The sequence below is a fragment of the Stomoxys calcitrans genome, chromosome 1, assembly GCF_963082655.1.
Source record: "Stomoxys calcitrans chromosome 1, idStoCalc2.1, whole genome shotgun sequence".
Lineage (NCBI taxonomy): Eukaryota > Metazoa > Arthropoda > Insecta > Diptera > Muscidae > Stomoxys > Stomoxys calcitrans.
In genome coordinates this window covers 168,780,704-168,787,044 of record NC_081552.1, presented here as the reverse complement: position 1 = coordinate 168,787,044, position 6,341 = coordinate 168,780,704, and the positions used below count along the sequence as shown (strand labels likewise).

Below are 6,341 nucleotides of genomic sequence, written 5' to 3'. Positions count from 1 at the left end.
ATACTCGTCCTCTGTTCAATTCATAGTAGTGTTCTAATGTGCACAGATGTTTCGTGATGATAGGCAAATTTTAATTTGCATAAATGTCTTCTTCGCCATTGAAGTTACCTACAATTTAGATGTCAACGTCTTAGATTGCTTATTGGCGAATAATTTGTTCTCTCCATATACATAATTCGAGAATTTAGATTTCAAAAACTAGCTTGTCAAATCTAATTTTAAGATTTATCGATTTAGATTCAAGATACGTATTGGAACACCGAACAGTTGTCGTTGGGTGGCAAATTAGCAATATTAAGATTTGCGATAAGAACCAAACTAGGGAAGGCTAATTGGTCATTATAGTTTTATATAAGGCAAAATCAGGTGAGATTGTCAGACGCCTTGTGTTTTATAAATGCGTCGCAAACGTTACGGCATCTAGCGGATGAAAAGTTTTCTGCAACCCTTCCTTAGACTTCCTTTACCATTTCGCAGTTTCCACTTCCTTTTCAGGTATGGAGGGGATAGTCGTGCAGAATGTGTGCCGAAATTTATACTAATCCGCCTATCTTCTGTTTAGCCAAGAGACCACTTCTGCTGTATTTTCTCCAAGGCCGAAGCTAATATAACGATGATCAAAGAAGATGTGGTCATCCCCACACTCCCCAGTCACATATCCTTCCGCTGATATTCTCCGGCATATACATAACCTATAGCACCTCCTGCCTTGTCCTGGTAATAAAGGTGGGTTTACTTGCTTTGCGTCTTTAACTAAGGTATACAGTTGTCTTTTCCCAAAGCCAATTCCTTAACTTTTAGCGATATTTTGATCTTCATTTAAGATTTTTGTCTTTAAAAACAAGACGTAAAGTTAAGGATCTACCAACCTAAAAAAATCCAAGAAAAATTATCTTCCACTAAAGGAAAGTTAAAAAAAAATATCATCTTTAAAGTAAGTTTGCTTTTCTTTTGCTCGTTACTTTAAAATAAGGACAAAATGTTTTCAGTGCAGATCCTAATTCGTGACTATTCGTCATCTGTTTCCCTTCGGGCCTTATCTCGAAGAATTTTTTTACATATATCAAGAGGCGTACCCAAAGATTCCAGTTCCCATCCGCAGTGAAGTCTACGTACCTTCTATTGCCCGGTATTTTGTACCTCCAATCTTCTCTTTGAGGTATTATGGTAAAATCATTTTTATCACATAGCGATTAAGACACTGACTTGGATATCGATCATTGTATCAAGTATAACCCATGCGGGGCGCTGGGCCAGTAACCCGCCCTCGTGAAATTACAACTACTCTGAGAAATAAACGAATAAAAACTATGGACCCCCCTAACGTTGACGACCTACGCAAACGAAAAAACTAGCATGATTTGCGGTTCTGCACCTGAAATGTCCGCACTCTTTATAGAGAAGGTGCAGTTTACGCACTGGCGGATGCAGTTTACGCACATGGCTGATATTACCGCCTTGCAGGAAGTGCGATGGACCGCGAAAGACTGAAACACCTGTATACAGCTTCACTCCGGTGGTTGAGAGGCTAGCCACAGTCCGCATAAAAGCAAAATTCTTCAACATCAGCCTTATTTGTGCCCATGCCCTGACAGAAGACAAGGACGAGTAGACCAAGGATATTTTCTATGAGCGTCTATAGAGAGAATACAACCACTGGCCCGCCCATAATATTAAAATCGTTCAGGGAGATTTTAATGCAATGATGGAAAATATTTTTGGTTCAACAGTCGGAAAATTTAGCCTAGCCGAAGAAACTTCCCATAATGGATTGAGGCTAATAGGTTTAGCCGCACCAAAGACCGTGGTAGTTAGCAGCACCAATTTTCAACATCGAAGGATTCACACGGCCACATGATTGTCACCCGATCAAAACACAAGCAACCAAATTGATCATGTTGTAATAGATGGAAGGCATTCATCAAGCGTTTTAGATGTACGATCGATCCGTGAAGCGAAAATAGATTCGGATTCATATCCTTGTCCATACCCGTTTGAGCACGGAAGATGGACATTGAAAACCTGCAAACATAACAGATGACAACGTCAAACTCCACCCGACTGACCCAACTACTAGATGAAAGCACTCCTTGCTCCGATGATATAAACACGCAGTGGCAAACTATTGTCCACTCCATTAAAAATGCAGCGAAATCCGTACTTGGGTACCGGAAGCCTCCCATGGCATGACCAAGAGTGTCAAGATTCTACTGAAGCCAAGAATGCGATCAGTAGCGACGCGCCAGATGAAGGAGAGGTATCGGAGAAACGGAGAGAGAAGAAACGTCTATTCCGCAGAAAGAAAAAGGAAATAGAATGACGTGAGTGTGAGCGAATTGAGTATACATGAGTCAGAATTAAGTCCGGAAATTCTACCAAAGAACTAAACATCAAACCGATGGCCTTGGTACAGGCACATCCTCCTGCAGAGGCAAAGAAGGAAATCTTGTAACTGGCACAGATAGCATGCTGAGGATATGGAAAGAACATTTTACCCAACTGCAAGTGTCCGACGTTGGTGGCGAAGAGGATACCGCAGAACCAATCCCTGATGATGGTATAGAATGTGAACTGACTAAGGAACAATAAGGCAGCAGGAGCCGACGGGTTGCCCGCTGAACTATTTAAGACTGGAGGCAACACACTGATAAGGCGTATGTGTCAGCTTGTCTCGCAATCTGGCTAGAAAAACGCATACCTGATGACTGGAATCTCAGCATACTACAATATGTCCCGTACACAAGAAAGGAGACAAGGCGGAATGTGCCAACCACAGAGGAATAAGTCTCCTCCGCAGCACATACAAGATACTCTCGAGATTAATGTGTGAAAGATTAAAACCTAAAACCTTATCGTATGACCTTTTTATATCCTGTTATAATTTCCTGCTGGAGAAGATTATACGAGATGCAGAAGTAAATAGATATTACATACTATCACAAGAGAACACATGCTACTCGCCTATGCCGACGACATCGTCGTCAAAGGTCGGTCACCGTAGGTAATAACTGAAGCCTTTGAAAGAATTGAAAGAGATTCAGTAAAAATGGGTCTGGCAGTAAATGGAGATAAAACGAAATTAGGGTATCAACTCCCAAAACGTCCTGTACAACCGATCAGATAAAGAAAATGGAGAAAGTTGGGAACCACAACTTTGAGATAGTCAGCAAAGTTATCTACCTCGGCACCGCCGTTACCGAAACGAATGACACCAGTTTTGAGATTAAGCGAAGAATAATACTGGCAAACAGATGCTACTTTGGATTAAGTAAGCAGTTTAAAAACAAGGCCACCTCTCGATAGGCGAAGATTACACTATACAAGACACTGATACTACCCGTGTTGTTATATGGTTCTGAGCCATGGGTACTTGTGAAAGCTGACGAGGCAGTGCTTGGAGTGTTTGAGAGAAAGATTCTTCGTAAAATATATGGATCAGTTCGCGTTAATGGGAAATATAGGCGTCGTATGAACGTATGACGACGATAGCAAACACAGAAAAAAATAACGCTTAGAAAACCAACTACCAAATTTGTATGTGAAACTTAAAATTCTCAACGATTTTAGCATTGAATCGAAGACATTATTTGTTGAAGTATGTAGGTTTCTTCAAAGGAATTGAAAAACAAAATAATTGAAATTCTATGGACTTTCAACAAAGTCTTTAGTTGAGGTAGTTATTAAAATAGGCTTACTATCATGTAGCGCACAAAACTTCCATGCCATTTATGACTTGCAAAACAAGGTTCGAGTCCCCCGGTCGGTCAAAAAAAATTTTTTTTATTTAACTTATTTTAGAAAATTCGGCAAAAAAATATGAATTTTGTATTCAGAAAAAAATTTTAGAGTGGGTTTTACCTTTTTTAATTTAATTAATTGAGACACTTATTTCTGTGCAGCAGTACTTTCTGAGTAATTTCATCATAAAGAAGATGATGTCTGTAGGCTACAGGATGCGTGCATGACTACCAAACATGAGATCATGAGTTCAATCCTCTGCCGGCACAAAGATTATTAAAATTTGTTTTTAAGGGTAATAATGGAGAGAGTGACAAGAAAAACCCAAGAGAAGCAGTAAACCCGAACCGAGCCGAGCAAAGAAAATAAGAAGTAAAAGCGTGCTAAGTTCGGCCGGACCGAATCTTGGGAACCCACCACCATGGATTCTGGAAAAAGTTACAATACAAACTAAATTTTGTTGAAGGGCATAATTTTCTTCTACATACCAAACTTCTGTCAAATCAGCAAAAATTATATCTCTAGGAACAAATCAAGGATGATCGAGAGACCGGTTCACATGGGAGGTTCTTGGCCGATTTGGACCGTACTTAGCACAATTGTTGAAAGTCATAACAGAAAACTATGTGCAAAAAAAATCCCAAATTGGACAAACGTTGCGGCTTCCAGAGTTTCAAGAATTCAATTCGGGAGATCGATTTACACAATACTAAAACAGTTGTTTGCAGCCATAACAGAACACTATGTAAAAAATTTCAGCCAAATCAGATGAAAATGAGGCTTTCAGGGGCTCAAGAAGTCAAATCAGGAGATCGTTTATGTGGGAGCTATATCAGGTTCTTGCCCGATTCGGACCGTACTTAACACATTTGTTGGAAGTCACAACAAAACACTATGTGCAAAATTTCAGACAAATCGGACAAAAATTGCATCTTCCACGGGCTCAAATCGGGAGATCGGTTTATATTGGAGCTATATCATGTTCCTGACTGATTTAGATTTAACTTGGCACACTTCTTGGAAATCATAACAGAACACCACAAGGAAAATTTCAGCCAAATCGGAAAAAAGTTGCGGCTTCCAGGGGCTCAAGAAGTCAAATCGGGAGATCGGTTTATATGGGAAGTATATGCAAATCTGAACCAATATGGCCCAATTGCAATCCCCGACGACCAACATCAATATTTAGTATCTGTGCAAATTTTCAAGAGGCTAGTTTACGCGTTTGACCGCTATCCTGATTTTGATAGGCGGATGGGCGGACAAGGCTAGATCGACTCAGAATATATATACTTTATGGGTTCCTAGATCAATATTTCGAGGTGTTACAAACGGATTATAACACCTCGAACCCATTACCCCATCCTATGGTGGTGGGTATAAAAACACCACCACCCGAAGCAAAGCACATGTATTGGCTGTTAGATGGTTCTTTGTTTCGCTTATTGATGTATTGTTGTTGTTGTTATATGTTGTACCTTGAGTCGTTCAGATTCAAAATAAATTGTTGCAGGAAAATTGACAACTTTCGTAGTTATTTTTTCGACCAAAATGGTTTTTTAAAATTATTTTTATGTGTGTCGTTATACGTATCAAGATACAACGGTTGCGTTGGATAGGTCATGTTGTCTGAATGAATGAAGAAGCTCCAGCAAAGAACTCTTTTGAAGGTAAACATGGAACCTCGACACCTCGAAACTTGGTGTCTTAGATTATAGAAGGAGCGCAGAAGATCGAGGCGCTTGGAAGGCTATTCTGAGATCGACTAATGGGACAAACGTTCTGTCATAGCCAATTAAGTAAAGTATCAAGAATAACACAGTATCCGTTAAATAATATTCATCCACTAGACATTATACACACGATCTCTTAATTCTGAACGTAACCTTTGTGGCAGGTGTGTAGGATAGGAACTTCCTTAGCCAAGAGACCTCGGATGTATCTCCGATACTGCAAAGCTCTACACAGGATTTGCTCTAAACTCGAAATTGCCGTTTATATAATATGATATCATATTATTAAGTAAGAAGTTTATAGAATGCGTTCTCGATTACTTGGCGTTTTAATTTTGTAATTGTAAAAGATACAGCGGTTTATTTGGCGTTTGAATGACGCACAAAGTAACAGTTTTCCATTAAATATAATTTATTTTAATAGCTTAAAAAACGCTTTTTTACGCAACCTTAACAAAGAAACTCACCTTTTCATGTTTTAAGCTTTTTCATTTAGCCGTTGTGCTAGGTTGTATTTCAAATTTAAACTTTAGAAAAAGCTTTAGCTGACACTTTAGACGAGTTATCGATAACTGGTCAAAAGGTTTAAGCAAACAAAGTTTGAGGTAGGTAAAGTATGCCAAAGTGAATTTAGCCAACATGCAAGAAAACCGGAACATTGTATACCCGCGAGACCAACGATGGTAGCAATAAATCGAGTGATTGTTGTTGTCATCCACCAGCTGTTAATCATTTCAACCCAGGCTTAAGTTAGTATTGTTTGTGTGCAATCATAATTAATTTGATGCTAACTTTATTGAATGATTTGAAAAATTTGATTGGCGCACGAATCACATCACACTTCAGACATCTTATCTATCAAATAATTAA

At 39.1% G+C, this 6,341-nt stretch overlaps 1 long non-coding RNA gene across 2 annotated transcripts; it reads left to right on the top strand.

Annotated features, from left to right (window-relative positions):
• The first annotated feature begins 244 nt into the window (after positions 1-244).
• Positions 245-900, top strand: LOC131994325 (uncharacterized). Of its 2 annotated transcripts, none has more exons than XR_009396632.1 (3): positions 245-366; positions 478-758; positions 825-900. It is a non-coding gene; the product is annotated as an uncharacterized LOC131994325 (long non-coding RNA). The 2 variants fall into 2 exon arrangements; XR_009396633.1 differs by lacking the exon at positions 245-366 and having other exon boundaries at positions 426-495; positions 563-758.
• Positions 901-6,341: the final 5,441 nt, after the last annotated feature.